An 18,515-nucleotide genomic window follows, 5' to 3' on the forward strand; every position below is an offset into this window, starting at 1 on the left:
AGTGTGGACAACAGAAACTCAGTTGGACAGGACCATGTAAAGTCAGAGTCCAAGCTGAGAGAAGCTTTTGGGAATCTGTTCAAGAGTAGAAGGAATTACCTACCAACGTGCAGGAGTAATAGGTGAGTGGAGAAATCCACTTTCCACAAATTGACTTCAAAATGGCGAGGAGAATGGCCATTCAAGACAAGGAGGGGCTCAGCTTGTTTTTCACCAGCAAAGTCGGAGACCTTATGGGGAAGGGTGGCCCGAGAGCAAGGCATTCATGGTAATTGTCTCCAAATAATCTTTCTGCTTTCTGGGGAAAAGAAAAGCACACGGGTCCATAAGCAACCTCAAATCAGAGAGAAGCATACCCAGGGAAGGGGACTTTAAAATCTCAACTCTAAGAAGTCCTTGTCTTACTGTAATTAACTGAAATTTCCAAGTGTCAGATTTCCATGTGAGTGAGGTGAACAAAACAGCCAGCTGGGTTACATGTCTTGCTCTGGGAAAGCTAACCAGCTAAATAGAATACTCCATGGAAATATTGAAAAAGTTTAAGTTTAGAAGAAATTTCCTGACAAAATCTACCCCTGTCAAAGCATGTGGCGTGCTCTGATAAAACAGAAGGCAGGGCAGCCACTGATTGTGTCCTGAGAGGTCCAGTGGATCCTAGGGAAATAGGAGTGGTGGTCCTGGTAGTAAGGCTGTCTCTGAGATACCAATTAAAAGACAGTAGCTTAGGAAAGTTTCCCAGAAGAGCAGACTCTCTCTGAACCCTTCCCTTTTGGGGATGGTGATGAAACAGTGAGAGGTGTATTACAGGCAAGGGGAAAAAGACATTAAAGATTGAACTATAGACCAAATTATTCTGCCAGTGCCATCTCCAACCAAAGGTTATCCCAGCAGGGGATAAAAGAAATTGAGAAATGAGACTAATGGGGGAGGGTATAGCTCAGTGGTAGAGTGCATGCTTAGCATGCATGAGGCCCTGAGTTCAATCCCCAGTACTTCCAGTAAAAATAGATAAAATAAATGAGTAAACCTAATGACCTCCTCCCCCTCCAAAAAGAAAGAAGTGAGACACTAAATTATAAATCTGTAGGATATTTTGAGAGGAAAAGCAAATAATGGGAAAAAGTTGAGGACAAGTATCATTCTAGCATCAAAATGTGAGGATTTATTCTTATTAGGGAAAGTAGCATTATATTATAGGATTCCTCATCTGCTTCTCACACTTGCTAGCCAATAATTTACTTAGGCTTTAGACAAAGTAGGTCATTGATTATATTATAGGACAATAGGAATTATACAGTGTTAAGAGGAAAATTAAAAGTAGGTTACAAACAGGATATGCAATATAATTCTACTTTTGTTTTTTAAAAACATGTATGTTAGACACAGGGCCAAGATGGCAGAGCAGGAAGACCCCGAGGAAGGCCTTCCCCCATGGGAGGAAAGAGGTGTGATGTCTCCAGTTCACTCTTACATGTCTCAGAAAAAAAGATGTGCGGCATAGATAGACATAATGATAAAGCAAATAGGACAATATGTAAAATGTTGGTGAATCTGAGTCAAGGGTATATGAGAGATCCATGTATTATTGCTACTTTTGCAAGTTTGAAATTGTGTCAAAATAAGAAGTTATAAAAATAACGTTAGGGATGTACTGGAATTGATTTGTACCAGGCATCTGCTCCCAGTGAGCAAGCAGGGATGCAACTCAAGTTTTTAGAAGTTTAGGGGAAGTTGCCAGAATATTTACAAGGAACTCTGGAAGCTTCTCAGATCTGGTGGAATCTTTATTCAGCACAGGTGATACCCTATGTGGCTGTGCATCCCTATGGAAACCTGGGGAGGCCCATATTCCACTGGGAACATGGTAGGTTACTGCTTCGTTCAGATACCCTTCTCCATAACTTTCCATATCCTTTGCTATTCCAAAAAAATTTTTGAGGGTGATTTATTGGCTTCGCATATATCCTCTCTACAAACTTAAATCCCCTGCTGCACTGTATTTTGCCTGGTCTTGGGCGTGTAGGACAAAAATGAGTCCAGAGGAGGTATGGGAGTATTAATCAGCTGAGAAATGCTCTATGAGCATCAAAGTTGGAAATATCTGGAAAATAACCTTCTACTCCTGGCTGAGGACATAAAGGGACAACTGGGAGCTTTATGGATTTTTCTTATCCCTAAGCACCACCGCCTGCTCCTCCATACTCATAAAGCTTTGTACTACCTCAAGCAATGAGGAAAGATCTGCGGCTAAAAGAAATAAGAATAATTTTACATGAAACATTGACATCAGCATGCTGTAATGGAGATAAAGCAGAATTTGGTCACGAAATACCTGGGTTCAAGTTTGGCAAACCACCCCATTTCCTTGCGTCTTCATTTCTTTATCCATAAAAGCTTCATGTTCTGGAAGGTAGGCAAAACGTTCTTATGCAACAAACAAAACAAACAAAAACCGATAACCATAAAGGGAAAGACTGATAAATTGGACTACATTAAAATCAAGAACTTTTAATCAGAAGACATCATGAAGAAAGGGAGAACACAAGCCCCGAGCCAGGAAAAAAAATAAGCTGTAATATAAATAAATGACAAAGGACTCATATCCAAAATATATTGAGAACTCCTACCAGTCAATCAGAAAAAGATAATCAAATGGAAAAAATGGGCACGGGATTTCAACACACACTTCACAAGAAAAGATATCCAAACGGCAATAAACACATAATAAGGTGCTCAATCCCATGACTAGTAATTGGAGAAATACAAATTAAGTTGAGACAGTACTACACACCCACCCGAAAGGATAAAATTAAAGACCAACAACAGTGGTATGCTGACCAATAGCCAGAACAACAAGAACGTTTACATGCTGTCGACAGGAGTATAAAATTGGTATAACTAAATGGAAACAATTTGGCATTATTTAATGAGGGCCTATTTTGTGACTAGACAATTCCACTACTGGATATATTTACCGTAACTCATGCTCATGCACCCCAGGACACACGTACAAGAAAATCCATAAAAGCATTATTTGCATTAGCCAAAACCTGAAAATCATCCAGATTTCCATCAACGGTAAATGGAAAAATAAGTTGTGGGATATTCATTCAATGAAAATACTTCAAAAAAAAAAATACTTCATTGCAACGAAAATGAGCAAACTGCAGCTGGAAACAACATTGGTAAATCTCAAAAACATCTTGTGTGGAAGAAGTCAGGCACAAAGGAAAACAGTATAATTCTATTTAAGACTAGTTAAACAAACAAAAAATACAGTATTTAGAAACTCACAGACGTAGAAAACAAACTGTGGTTACTGAAGGGGAAAGGGCTGGGGAGGGATAAATTAGGAGTTTGGGATTAACGGATACACATTACTATGTATAAAACAGATAAACAACAAGGACCTACTGTATAGCACAGGGAACTATACTCAGTTTCTTCTAATAACATAATGGAAAAGAATCTGAAAAAAATATATATATGCATGTATGCATATAACTGAATTGCTTTGCTGTACACCTGAGACTAACATTGTAAATCAACTACACTTCAATAAAAACCATTTATACTTTAAATGGTTTTTATTGAAGTGTAGTTGATTTACAATGTTAGTCTCAGGTGTACAGCAAAGCTATATATATATATATATATATATTTACATATAATTTAAGGATGCATATATGGGTGGTTAAACTATAAAGAGAAGAAAGAAAATGATGGCCATCAAGTAGAGGCTAATGAGAGTTGAAAAAGGCATGAGGGGGTTTTGGGGATCTGACAGTGATTCTTGATCTGGATTTGAGCAAGTTTTATCAGCAAGCAATAGTTTCAATTAATAAATAAGGTTTCAAAAATCGCGTAAGGATGGATTTAGACTTGCTGAGTGTAAAGTCGCTGAGCGTAAAGCTTTGGCAACTGCTTATTGTGTGTCGGTGCTAGGGCTGCACGTGCTGTGTTTCTTCTGGATCCGGTGGTTGCGCGGTGATTAGGTTAATTCCTTGAGCTGGATGTTTTGTGAACTCTACTATGTGTATACGCATTATATTTCCTAACAAAGGGTTTAAGTTCTGTTTTAAAGGATGCAGTTCTCTCCGTCTTACCTACATCAGATGTCTAAGCTAAATAAGAAATGTAAAGGCATTTTAAAACTATAATCTACCGTTCTTTATACTGGTGTTTCTATTAATAACAATAGGCAAATGCCTATAAAGAATCAAAGAGCCATATTTAACAATGACAATACTAGAGTCGCATATCCTTGGTTGAAAAATCATATTTCTAAGGGCCAATGGCTACCCGCCGAAAACTCTTGTTAAAATAAATTCATCCTGTCTAGACCAGCTCAGCATCACAAGTGAAAACAGATGACTTAGTTATTTCCTTTTCTTTTTAAAATATGGCTAGTAATACTCATTGATATGACTGCGGGGCTAAATATGTGAAGATTAGGTCAGAAAACTCAAGGTAAGACTTGAAAATCAAGGAGAAAAATGCTCATTGAAGAGCTAGACACATAATTAAATTACTATGTTTCTTCTGTTTTCTTGCATATAGCTGAGGTTTATTTTAAACTGAGTATTTATTACTGTTGATAACATCGGTGATAAGAGTAATAATAAATAGTGCTGAATTTCAGCAAATGTTTTAGTTAATATCGTTCACTTTGTGAGCTTAGTAAGGATCTTTTCTTCAATTCTCTACCCTACCGTGTCTGCAGTCTGTTGCCTATTATTATTAATAAATTATTAACAAATTAGTACTTTCATACTGCTGCTGTCTCTTCAGTGATTTAGTGACATACATAAAGACAGGAGTTTTTATGGGAGAGATCGCTTCTGTATCTCCTAGGAATAATCCTTAACTTCCCCCTTTCTCCATCCACAACTAATGTCACCTGGTCCTGCTGATTGTACTTTTGTCTTTTTCACAAAAATCTCTGGATTCTGTGTTTTCTTCCTTCTCACTGGAAAGGATTTTAGTTCCCTCCTAGAAGCTATTAAAAAGACCTCCTAACTGGTCTTCCACTTTTAATCTCTCTCTCCACTAATTCGTTCTTCACATGAAACACTTTCCAAAACAAGATTCAGTTGTGTCGGTCCCTCTCCTTAAAATCCTGATGGCTTACTCCAGCGTCTAGTTTTACCTCCTGCCACCAATCCCTCCCGCCCCCCACCCACACCCCCAACATCCCCGTGGACTCCAGAGATAAACAATGCTGCAGTTACACTGAACCTTTGGGCATGGTCCCAGCCCAGCCTTCCTGTGCCTGTGTGAGCTTCCTGTTTCTTTCCACTGGCACACAGTAGGCACTCAGTAAGTGTTCATCAACTTTAAGGCTGTTAGAACTTTATGGAAAAACTCCTGGCTCCCACAGGCATTTAGTTGCTTTCTGCTTTGGGCTCCCAAAGCCACTGGTTCCCCTCTTTATTATCCTTTTGTAACTCTTTTCTCTTCAAGAACAGGAACCCTATTTTATTATCTTTGTATCTGAATGCTACCAAGCGTGTAGTCAGTGCCCAATAAAATGTAACTTTTCTTATTATTTTTCTATTTTTTATGAACCATACAAACAATGTCAGCAAATCAGTGAGGAAATTCCTTTGAGGGACCTGGCAGTGGCCGCTGCTAGGGAACTGACCCTTTCATTTTAGCCTCCCAGCTGCATGGACATTCAGTAACTAACAACTGGACGTTTCCTCTGTACCAGTTACTGTGCAAGGTGCTGGGACACAATGAATCATAATCCCATTTTCATGGCTCTCTTACCTGGTGGAATGATAGACCTACCACGGTTGGGTCTGAGAAAAATATTTTCCTATGTGCCTCCGCTCATAGGAGATGCCTGGAATGTCCCACGCAGAAAGGATCAGCTAGCCTTTTTTTTTTTTTTAATCTTAGCCTTTAAAATAGCTCTTTTCATCATAAATGCTCAGACAAGCATTTCTCAGCTCCTCTGTCACTTTCAGAGTATCCCCCAAAGAATCTGATTTGAAAAAAGGAATCTTCAGTTGTGATGACGTGAAATTGATCCTCGGTCACACGTTCTCCTTTCTCAGACAGCAGCACTAACCACCATCCTATTAAGTGGCGCCAATTACGTTTGAGAGCACACCATGTGACCAGGGTGCCATCCAGCCCTGTTTGAATGAAATCTTTTAGATTTACAGGCCATGTGGAAAGTAAATAATCACAGACCATCAAGTAACTTAGGGTGAAAGATAAAAGATACGATGCTAAGGCATTCCTTTTGTTTAAGAAAATAATTTTCTTCCTTTGTAATGTAACCAATGTCGTATTTTTTTTTTTCCCTAACAAAAAGACTTTAAGGAAAGGCTGTATGTTGATTATTAAACACATACATGTTAAACTCTCATCTTCCAGACCAGGTTGAGAATGAAAGTCAAACATTCTGGTTAATTATCTTCCTGTGTATGTCATTCATAGATGATCAGCTTTCCAAGATTTAGAGTTGATAAAATTCACATAACATCATAAATATAGTGATATAATTCAGCCTGGCCTCGGGAAAAATGAGTTAATAGCTAACTTTTGATCTCTCTCCACCCTGCCCAAAATTCTCTTCATTTTGTCACATTTCCTAAACTTGAACCAATTCAAGTTTTATTTCAGTTAACAAGCTCTGCATTGAGAATACGGACATTCCAAGGGGACTGGTCATTCTCAACCTAGTACCATTCGGTACCAGATTGGTTGTCTCCCGAAAACAGTCTAGTGAAAATTAGGGTCAGATAGATTTTTTTTTCCCCTGAATCCAGCTGAAAATAAAGGCAGTTAGGTAATGAAAGTTCTAATGAATAAGGAGCTAGAAGAAGTGGTGAAGTAGAAGGAGGAACACTGTAGAGAGTGAATTGGATCATTTCTAGTGAGGGGCTTTGGGATACCAAAGGAAAACAGGAGAACATCCGGTACTCAGAGTAAAGATCATTAGCTGGGCTACTTTCAGCAGCAAAATTGGCTTACGCAGAAGTCAGGGAGGTTTTACACACACACAGGGTTCAGCTCCACTTCTCTGTCAGCGCTTGCCTTTGCCTCCCTCTGCGTGTTGGCTTCACCTGCTGCCTACTGAAGAAGGCTGGAGCAATCCCAGGTGCCGACTCCAGATACAACACAGCCGTATCCAGAGGAATGTGGCGCTGCCTCGTCCTCTGTCAGTACAGGATGGCCAAACCTTCTCCTGAAGCCCCCAGGCAACACTCAAGAGGGGAGGGCTCCAAATAGAAGATTCATAAGCTTCAAACTTTTGCCTGGATTTCAACTCTGATTTTAAACTTCTCTTGAATTATTATCTACCGTCATTATACACCAGTCACAGAAACATCTGTCAATAGGATTTTCTGTGTACCGAGCACCTGTTAATAGAAACAGTCTATTAAAGGAATTATTGAGGGTTTTAACTAGGACATCGTGCTTCCTTTTTCCAACCAAAGCTGGTATAAAACAACTAATTTTTGCAATAATGGTTTCACAGACAGAATACTACATGTATCCTGTAATTTAATGAAAAGTTAATTTGATACATACATGAGTACTAACATTTTATGATTTCATGTTAAGAAGGGATTATGTGCTGTTTAATTTAATATTTAGGTGCATTTTCTAGTATTCTAGTATCATGGCTATTATTTATTCATTTATTTATTTATTCTACTAGTATTTATTAGCTTTTTATTTAATTTTATTTTTTAGTGTAATGAATTATATTTTTATTAGCTCTATATTTTATACCAGGCACTAGGCAAAACTCTAAGGATACAAAGTTTGGCAAAAACAAAGAATTCTCATGACCAAATAGATATTTTTCTCAATAGGCTTAGAAGATTTAATCTCTTGAGAGAGACTCATATTTTAAAAATCATCCAAATGAAAACAGACCCTGAAAGACGTAAGAAAGAAAAAAATAAATGAATAGCCAAGTTTTCTTCAAAAGGAGAAATGGTCTGATACATGACTAATATTGTATTTTAAGAATTATTTTCTTAAAAGCTTCTTAGGGAGGTGAGTTTGCATTTTGAAGAAAGCTGCTGGGAAACATGAGACTCTCAGTCCCTGCTGCCTCACCTCTATAGATGGTAAACACTTAATGGGCTCAAACTGATGATACCATCTACCATTACACCTTTGCAAATAGTTATCTCATTATCAAATGTGAACAGAATAATGAAAGAGGGGAAGACCCACAGAATATAACAAATACATATCTGTCCAACTAACAAAGCATGCATTTTAAAGAATTATATTTGTGTTTCACAAAATGTACAAATTTTGACCATCAAGACCTTGGAGGCAGAGGCTTTTTTTTTTTTTTAATAAGTAGATAATTTATGCAACTCCCTAGTTTTATCATGATATTTTATATTCAATATTCACTTGAATATTTTATACTGAGAAAAATAAGGAGAATTTATTTCTCATTGTCCATTTGTAAAATCTGCTGATTTAGGGGAAAATTCAAAGTAAGGCCCTCAGGGTTAGAAACAAAAATACAATTTTGAAACGACTGTCAAGTGGAAATGCATTCAAACAGCAATTTCTGTTTATACACAAAAAAAATCTCAAAGTTAACTGACACTAAAGCGGGAAAAATTACGTAAACTCACAGGAAATATAAGTGCATCCTTCACATCCGATTCAATTAGATCCAATTTGACTAAATAAATACATTGCAAAATCCAGAAGGGTGTTAATGAGGGCATGACTAAAGACACTAGCAATGAGAAGAGTAGACAATTGAGCAATATTGCTGCACAAGATAAAAGGCAGACTCCTTAGCATGGCATGAAAGGGCGTCACAACCAAGCTTCCGATTGCCTTTCCTGCTTCACCTCTTGCCAAACTACCCCACGTTCCAGTCACTGAGTGCGATCTGGGATTCCCCACATCCTCGCATCTCCCTGCCTTTCCCCCAACATTTTATTTTGGATATTTTCAAGCTTAAAGTTTTAAAGAATTTTTCAGTGAGCACACAGATGTTCACCACCTAGATTTTATTATTGCTGTTCTATTGTACTTATTTTATAGCACGTCTGCCCGTCTCTGTGTCTGTCTGTCCCTCAAAGTAAATGGCAGTCATCAGTAGTCTTCACCGTTAACACTTCAGGCAAATTCATTAACCAGAGATCAGTACTTGTTTATGGCCTTTTATTTTCCTGCTGAGATAAAATTTACATATAGTAAAATACAAGATCTTAAATATACCATTCTCTGAATTTTGACAAATGCTGTGTAATATAAACAACTGTGTAATATAAACCCCTACTGAGATACAGCATTTTAGCATCATTCCAAGAATTTCCTTCATGCCCTAGTTCCCAGTTAATTCCAGCCTCAGCCTTCCAGACGCAACCACTGCTTAAATGTTTTTCCACCAGAGATGAGATTAGTCTTTCCTATTGAAGAATTTCATGTAAATGGAATTATGTGATGCATACTCTTCTCTCACCCAGCATACAGTTTTTGAGTGTAGCTGAGTGCATCAGTAGTTCATTTCTTTTTTATTGCTGAGTAGTGTTCCTTAGTATGGCTATATCACAATTTGATTATCCACTCTCCTGTTGACAGACATCTGGGCTGTTTCTAGTTTTGTCTCTTACAAATAAAGCTGCTGTGAATATTCTTGTACAAGTCTTTCTTTGGACATATGTTTTCATTTCCCTTGGATAAATATTAGAGGAATTGCTGGGTCATAGGGTAGCTATATATTTTATAAATAGTCAAATCTCTTTCCAAAGTAGTTGTATGTTACACTTCTCTGCCAGTGTATGAGAGTTCTGGTTGCTCAACATCCCCATCAACATTTGGTGTTGTCAGTCTTTAGTTTTAGCCATTCTGTTGGGTGTGTGGTAGCATATTGTTGTGGTTTCTCTAGCGACTAATGATGTTTCTCTAGTGACTGATGATGTTGACTGACGATGATAAGGCCTTTTTCATGTGCTTATTGAATATTTGTACACTTCCTTTTGTTCAGATCTTTGTCTTTTTATTACTGAATTCTAGGAGTTCTTTTTATAACCTAGCTACCAAGCTTTTGTCAGATACAAGTTTTTTTAAAATGTTTTCTCTAGCCTGTGAGAAAATCTATTTATCTATTTATTTTCTTAATAGAATCTTTTGATAATCAGTCTTTAACTTAATGAAGTCTAGTTTATCAGATTATTGCTTTCCATATCCTGTCTAAGAAACTTTTGCCTGTTCCCATGTCAAGATATTTCCCTATGTTTTCCCTTAAAAGCTTTTATGGTTTTAGCTTTCATGTTTAGATCTATAATCTAACTTGGTTTCCTTTTTGTATACAGTGTGAAGTAGAAAATGAGATTCATTTTTTTTTAATATTGATATATAGTTATTTAGGAACCATTTGTTGAATAGAATTGGAATTTTGTCAAAAATCAAATGACCCTCTTAAGTATGGATTTATTTTGGGGCTCTCAGTTCTGTTCTATTGATTTTTGTTGATATTTATGCCACTACCATAATTTATTTATTACAGTAATTTTATAGTAAGCCTTGAAATCATGTAGTATAAATGATCCAATTTTTTTTTCAAGTTTGCTTTGCATTCCAGGTCCTCTGTGTTGCCATATACATTTTAGAATTAGCTTGTTGAGTTCTACCAAAAAAATCCTTCTGGGATTATAATTTGGGTGGCATTGATCTATAGATCAATTAAGTGCCTTGTCCTTTTTAAAAAATTTTTTTTTCTCCATGCTTTTTTGTATGCTAGTCTCCCTGCCTGAAATATACTTCTTCTGTCTTCACTGAAAGGCAACTCCTATGCATTTCTCAGGACTCAGTTCAAATTGCACTTCTGTTAAATCTTCTCAGCCATCCCTCTCCGCAGACAGAATTCATTGCTTATTCCTTCTTTTCAGCTCCACAGATAGTTGTACATTTTTCACTGTAGCTTACATTATATTATACCTGATTTTGGCTTACATGTCTTTCTTCCAGACTAGCCTAAAAGGTCATGAGCAGGGACAGTAATTTATTCAGTGTTATTCCTCATCACCACGTATAGTAACTGGCACGTAGTAAATGATCCTTAAATTTTTATCCATTAAACTCTTTATTTTGTGTCTACTATATACCAGAGGTTACATCTTAGCCGAGGAATACAGAAATAAATAAATAAATAAATAAATAAATAAATAAATAAATAAATAAATAAATAAATAAATAAATAAATAACTATGGATAATGCTAGGTGATATAAAAATAATAAAACCAGAAGAAGGGATAGAGGGAACTAGAGAACAGAGGTACAGCTACTTTATATCGGGGGGCCAGAGAAGGACTGAGGAAGTGACATTTGAGCTGATAAATGAGTGATTAAAAGGGAGAATCCAGAAAGGCTTCTGGGAGGAGGAGCCTTTCTGGCAGAAGGAACAGGAAATGCAAAAGCCCTGAGGTGAAATCAAGCTGAGACCAAGGAAGGGACAATTACTGAGCAATTAAGCATGTCTAGCAGAGAAGGGAGTCTGGGAAAGCTTCACAGAGCTGAGGCTTGAGAAAATGAGTAGGTGTGTTATTCTAGCAGAGAAGTCAGAGGAAAAATATTTTCGGCAGAGGGAACTATATATGGGAGGGAGAAACATACAGTCAGAGGGGAGAGCGGTAAGAGATGAGATGACAGAGGTAGGCAGAAGCCAAAAGATGTAGGTCTGAGGGCCTGAGAGAGGAGTTTGGATTGTATTCTGGTTGCAAAAGGAAGTTATTAAGGTCAGAAGTCAATATGGTGTATGCTTCGTGAAGACAACTGTGGGTCCCAAGTGACAAACAGACACTGGTGTGTGAGGAAGAGCAGAGGCCCTCAGACAGTTGGCAGATGGTTGCGGGGACTGGGTGACATAGAGGGGAGGTTTGACTAGAGTTCTTCTGTGGAACTGATGAAAAGTTGTCACCTTCAGACTTCTTGTCTATGATTGACTATGAGACATGGAGAACAGGGTTAAGGATGATTTGTTCCATCACAAGTGGAAGGGAAGCAGAGTATGAGGGTGTGTCATGGAGCCACTGACTGAGGTGAGGAGAAGGAGCACATTTGGGCAGAGGGTGTAGGAAGGGAGAGAGGCCAAGAATCAGGAGTTCCACTGTGGAAATGTTAAGCTTGAGGTGCCTGTTAGCTATCCAGGAAGACAAGCTGAATAAATGATTGGATGTATGAGTCTGGAACTCAGAGGAAAGGTCAGAACTGGATGTTCTTGGGAGCCATAAGCATACGGCAGGTATCCAAGGCCATGGGCCTGGATGAGATCACTGGAGAGAAAAAAAAGAGGACTGAGGAACAATGGAGGTCTGGAATGAGGAACTACTGTCATAGGATAAAATCAGAAGGCTGTGATGGCAAGGAAGCCTAGAGAAGGAAATGGTCCCACAAAGACCGTAAGTAAGAGATCAAATCGAATGATGGGTGGAGATTTGCAAGTAAGAACTTTGCAAAATGAAATTATTTGGCAACCTTCATAAAATCCATTTCAGTAGGGTGATATTCACAAAGCCTGATCATAGAGGATTGAGAACAAGGTGGGAAAGGAAGCTGGTAACACGGACAACTTCAAAATTTTGTCCTGAAAGCGATCAAAGAAGTCTGTAGCAGCTAAAGAGGATTTGAAGTCAAAGGATTTGTTTTCATCATTTGTTTTTTTTAACATGGATGATGTTACGGCATGTTTGTACACAGATGGAAATAACCCAGCCACGAGGGAGGGAGTGAAAGATAAAGGAGATAATTTAGGAACCAAGACCCTTGTTAAGTTCTCACCAAAAGTTTAAAGATTAAAAAATACATATATTTGTGAGGTGATAAATGTGTCAATTAACTAGATGGCAGGAATCCTTTCACAATATAAACATGTATCAAATCACTAGGATGTACACTTTAAATATCTTACAATTTAATTTGTTAATAAAGTTGAAAAAATTTATGAAATTTAAAAACTATTATTTTTTCAAAAAAGCTTTTTGTAAAAATAAAGCAGACACTGAAAGGTACTTAATTTACATAAAGAGAAAAAAGAAGGGAGGGAATGCGTCAGCTATGTATACCCTAAACAAAATATGCTGAGCTGATTTCCTTTTTCTGCTCTTTTCCAACTCCTCAGTCTGAAGCGTAATTATAAAGATCAACACAGTATTACTGACATTTAAAAATATACACCCTCTAATTAGTAAATCTATCATTGCCATCTCCATTTTCTATCAGTATTTCCCTGTTGGCAATGACTGAAATGCCATGAAATGTTGGCACCCACTGAATGCTGATGGCATTGATTAAGCCCATCCTCATACAAGACCCCAGAAAACTGAGAGGCAGAGTGTTCTAAAAAATTGCATGCATATAATTCACTTTTAGTATTTAAACTATTAATATACTGATATGAATAAATGACTATTTTCCGTTTGATTTATGACCATATAAACAAACAAAAAACCTTGTTAAAAATGAGATGAAATTGGGAGCACAAAAGGAAGGTTTGGCCTTGGACAGGAGAAGGGACATTTATTCCATCACAAGTGGAAGGGAAGCAGAGTATGTGAGTCCTCACGTAGGTAGGGTGGTTTTGGTGGTAGAAAAACAAAATGAAATAAATGAAGGAGTGAAAAAAAAATGGTAAGAGGCTCCTGAGGACTTAGGGTGTTAGGACTAGAAGAGGATTGAAAAGCCTCAGAGGTTTCCAGCACTCGGGAAGAATGTGTGTGTGCTGAGGAGGAGTGCTGCTGAGGACACCACTGACCCATTCATTCCTTCCTTCCTGCCTTCCTTCTCTCACTCCTTCAACAAGTGGCAGCATGAACAGGACAGACACCAGTCCTGTCCTCAGGAAGCTTTTGGTTAAGATACATAACGGTTCTCCATGACTCTGTTTCTCATGAGACATTGCAAGTAAATGTGTGGCTAAAATGTTCCGTGGTCTTTAATAAGAACAAGGGCTATTTGTTGTTCCTGAAATGTGTTCCTCAGTTGAGATAGCTTGAGATACTCTTTTTCATTATAAGAATAGCTTCTTGTGATGACCGCATCATAGCATTTGAAGTCAGTTGGTTTCCAATTGTTGTCCTTATATAGTTATAGGGTGGGCACAGTTATTCTATTCTTTTGAGTAAAGCCAAAAGCTTTTATCTGACCCCCTCCCTGAACCTTACAGGTAACTTGTGATTGCATTCTTTCTTTAGATGCACTGATATAATCATTAAAGTTCCTGCCATATGACTAAATTGAAATACAATAGAGCTTAATGATTAGGAGCATGGATTTTGAAACCAGATTACCCAGATTTGAAGAATGCTTCACCACATACAAATTGGGTGACTTTGGGAAAATTACTTTCTGGGGCCTCAGTTTCCTCATCTGTAAAATGGGAATAATATATAGAGCTAGATACACACAAAGGAGTGCATGTACATGTGGTGAAACCTAAATGAGCTCTGTGGATTATACCAATATCAATTTCTTGGTTTTGAAATTGTACTATATAGTTGTGTTAAGATGTTAACATTGAGGGAGGCTGGGAAAAGTGTGCATGGGACTTCTCCATACATTTCTTGGAAAAATTTCAGGAATTTATAATTATTTCAAAATAAAAAGTTAGAAAAATGTGAGTATTAAGAGTACCCATTCCATGGGTTTTCAGGAAGATTAAACGTTCCGATATGTATATCTAAAGTGCTTAGAATGATGCCTGGTATACATTAAGCATTATTTAAATGTTAGCCATCAGTTGAAGGTGATTTTCATTATTTCTGCTCTGATTCATTTTTATCATTGAACTCCCTGAAGGAACCCGTATTTCTTTGATTTAATAGCTCTTGAGGGAACTATGTGTCATATGAATATTCCACATAAGATATGTACATATATTTATATTTATAATTTAGTACAGTGTCAGGTACCCAATAGGCTTTCTACAAACGCTCATTCAACATTCTCCTAGTGTTAGCATCTTATGTAACTATGGTACATTCATCAAACTATTAACTAAACTACAGACTTTCTCTGATTTTGCCAGCTTTTTCCCACTAGTGTCCTTTCTCTGTTCCAGGATCTAGTTCGGGATACACATGACTTGGTTTTTGCGTCTTCTTAGTCTCCTCCTGTCTGCAGCAGTGCTCCAGTCTTTCCTTGTTTTCCATGACCTTGATAATCTTGAAGAGTTGTGGTCAGGCATTTAGTAAGTTTGTCAGACCTTTTTTCATGATTAGACTAGGATTATGGATTTGGGGAAGAATCTTCCAGAGGTGAAGTGTCATTGTCATTGCATCATAGCAGAGCATACACGACATCCACATGATGTATCACGGATGACGTTAACCTTGATCACTCTGCTAAGGTGGTGATGCCAGGTTTCTCCTCTGGAAAGTTATGGTTTGTTTTGACTTTCCATACTCTTTTTTCTTTCCATAGTTTGAAAGCTAGTCACTACATCCAGCCCATACCCGAGGAGCAGGGAATTAAGCTTCACCTCTTGAAACAGGAGTGTCTAAAGATATTATTTGAAATTTTTTGTAAGAAAGATTTGTCTCTTATCCCCAATACATTTATGTATTCAATCATTTATTTAAATCAGTGTGGACTTATGGATATTTATTTTATTCCTTGAATTATAAACCAGTACTGTTATCTATTTTGTTGCTCGAAATGTCCAGCTTTGGTCCTTAGGAGTTCCTTTTGGGTTAATGCTTGAGTCTTTTTGACATACTCCCAATCTTTTCTGTTTCTAACCATTCTTTGAAAGCATAATAAATGATGACATACACAAAGACGTGTCATATACAAACTAAACACGTTGGCATCCTCTAGAAATGTAATCTGCGTTGGCAGGTAACTTTAATTGTGGCTTCTGCAGTGGATATACTTCTTGATATCACTTCTTTTCGTGTGAAGTTTTGTTTTAAAAAAAGTGGGGTTCCTTGAAATTGTTCACGTATTATTCTAGTAACAGCTAGAAGTACTATTCCACTCAAAAAAAAAAAAAAAGAACTTGAAAACCAACTGATAGAATATTGAATATTCCCTATGCTCACTCTCCTGGAAAGTGAGAAAATTGTTAAAGGAATCCTTTAATGATTTTGTTTTCCTATTAAAAATAATAGTACAGTTAATAGAACTGCTCGGTTGAGAGCTGTGACTTAGAGTGTGGCAGGGCCTCATGATTTTAGTATCTTGCTGCTTTAGAAATTCTAGAATAACACTGCCAAATGCTCTCATAATGCCTTTCTAAATATTTATCTGAGAGATTCTTGCAGAGGCTTTTCTGAGCCATCAGGCATTCACGAACATGACTAAACTGGCAGCCAGGCAATTTTCTGGAGAGAAATGCAAATGTGATGAAGATCTTTGCATCATCCATCCACAAGTTAGTCCAGAAAGAAGCCAGGAGGCTGAGCTGGAAGAGGAACAAATGAGTTTATTTAGAAACCTACAGAGTTTAGTAGGCCTGTAATTTTAATATACTTTAAAAAAAAATCTAATAGTGCAGAATACTTACTTTGTACAAGGCATTAGAACAGACACGTTCACCGTTCTTATAACTTGAGAAGTTAAATCTTTACCCAAGACTGTTATCTTACTATTTTCACTGCAAGCAACGGAAAATCCAAACTGCAGTGGCGTGAGAAGTTTATTTCTCTCTTGTGCAAAAGTCCTTGAGCCGATCTGGTGCTTCAAGAGATGAATGGCCTTGACCTTGTGGTCTAAGAAGGCAGCATATGTGTTCTAAACAGGAGGAAGGAAGGAGAGGTCAAAAAGGGCTCCCATGCTGCTCTTTAGGAAGGTTCCCAGAAGCTTCCCGGGGACACTTCGGTTACACCCTCTTGGTCAGAACTTAGGCACGTAGCCATATCAAGCTGCAAATTATGCTGAAAATGTAGTCGTTCTTTTTCTAAGTGGCTTTGTGCCCAGCCAAGTCTTCTAAGGCCACAGAAGGGAAAGACAGCTATTAGCCACAGCCAGAAGCCTCTGCAGTAGTCACCGTGGCAGAGATGGGATTTGAACTCAGAGATGTCTTGTGCTCATATTCTTTCTGAAGCAGATCTGTGCATGGAGAGAAGTACAGGCAACATGTTGACTTGGCCACACTTTCAGCGTTCTCAAGTTAACTGAAAGAAAGGAACATGTATGCAACTGGGGACGCAAAGAAGCTGAAGAAGTGTAAACTGGGTTTGGAAGCTCCCTTTACCTGGGTACAGAGTAACTTTTTTTTTTTTTTTAATGCCAGATTTGATTTGTAGATTGGGGATGTCTTAAATGGATAATCAGATAGTATCTTATCTTCTTCCTTTCCAATCCTTGTACTTTATTATTTTTAACACCTTTATTGTAGTGTGATTCCTGTACAGTAAAGTACACATATTTCAGATGTACAATTTGATGAGTTTTGATAGATGTATATACACCACAATCAAGATAGCTAACATTTCCATCACTCCCCAAGAGGTGCAAATTTCGAATTCCCAATTTATCCCTTCCCACCCCACTTCCTGCCCTGGTAACCATAAGTTCGTTTTCTATGTCTGTGAGACTGTTTCTGTTTTGTAAATAAGTTCATTTGTGTCTTCTTAAAAAAGATTCGACATATGAATGATATCATATGGTATTTTTCTTTCTCTTTCTGGCTTACTTCACTTAGAATGACAGTCTCCAAGTCCATCCATGTTGCTGCCAATGGCATTATTTTATTCTTTTTTATAGCTGAGTAGTATTCCATTGTATGTGTATACACCACATCTTCTTTATCCAGTCATTTGTCGATGGACATTTGGGTGCTTTCCATGTCTTGGCTATTGTAAATAGTGCTGCTGTGAACATTGGGGTACATGTGTCTTTTTGAATTATATTTTCCTCCAGATATATGCCCAGGAGTGGGATTGCTGGATCATATAGTTAATCTATTTTTAGTGTTTTGAGGACTCTCAATACTGTCCTCCATAGTGGCTATACCAGTATTCATTCCCACCAACAGTATAGGAGGGTTCCCTTTTCTCTACACCCTCTCCAGCATTTATCATTTGTGGACTTTTGAATGATGGCCATTCTGTCTGGTGTGAGGTGATATCTTATTATAGTTTTGATTTGCATTTCTCTAACAATTAGTGATGTTGAGCATCTTTTCATGTGCTTGTTGGCCATCTGTATGTCTTCTTTGGAGAGATGTCTACTTAGGTTCTTGGGCAGAGAGTAATCTTAATAAGTCTTCAGGTCTTCCCAGAAAGGAAGAATAATACTTTGAGGACCACTGTCCATCATCCTAGACTAGACCCGTGCTGTCCAATAATACAGTAGCCACCAGCTAGCTATATATGGCTACTGAGGACTTAGTGACTAGTTAAGATTGAGATGTACTGTAAGTTTAAACCACATGCTTTGCTTCAGACTCAGTACAAACAAAAAATGAAATGCACCACAGTAATTTTTTATATTGATTACACATTGAGAGAAAAACATTCTTGAGGTATGTTGGGCTAAATAAAATAGACTATTAAAATAATTTCAGATG

General features: G+C 37.6%; 1 long non-coding RNA gene across 2 annotated transcripts in view; it reads left to right on the forward strand.

The window, feature by feature from the left end:
- Positions 1–18,515, forward strand: part of LOC116661281 — an 81,516-nt gene that overhangs the window by 46,083 nt on the left and 16,918 nt on the right. Inside the window, exon 5 of one of the 2 annotated variants that reach the window (XR_004317117.1) lies at positions 17,052–17,333. The exons of the other annotated variant lie outside the window; for it this stretch is intronic. This is a non-coding gene — a long non-coding RNA (uncharacterized LOC116661281). Of the gene's footprint in view, positions 1–17,051; positions 17,334–18,515 lie in introns of those variants that run through there. 2 annotated transcript variants of the gene reach the window in all.

This window comes from Camelus ferus, chromosome 34 (genome assembly GCF_009834535.1).
Source record: "Camelus ferus isolate YT-003-E chromosome 34, BCGSAC_Cfer_1.0, whole genome shotgun sequence".
In the NCBI taxonomy this organism is placed as follows: Eukaryota; Metazoa; Chordata; class Mammalia; order Artiodactyla; family Camelidae; genus Camelus; species Camelus ferus.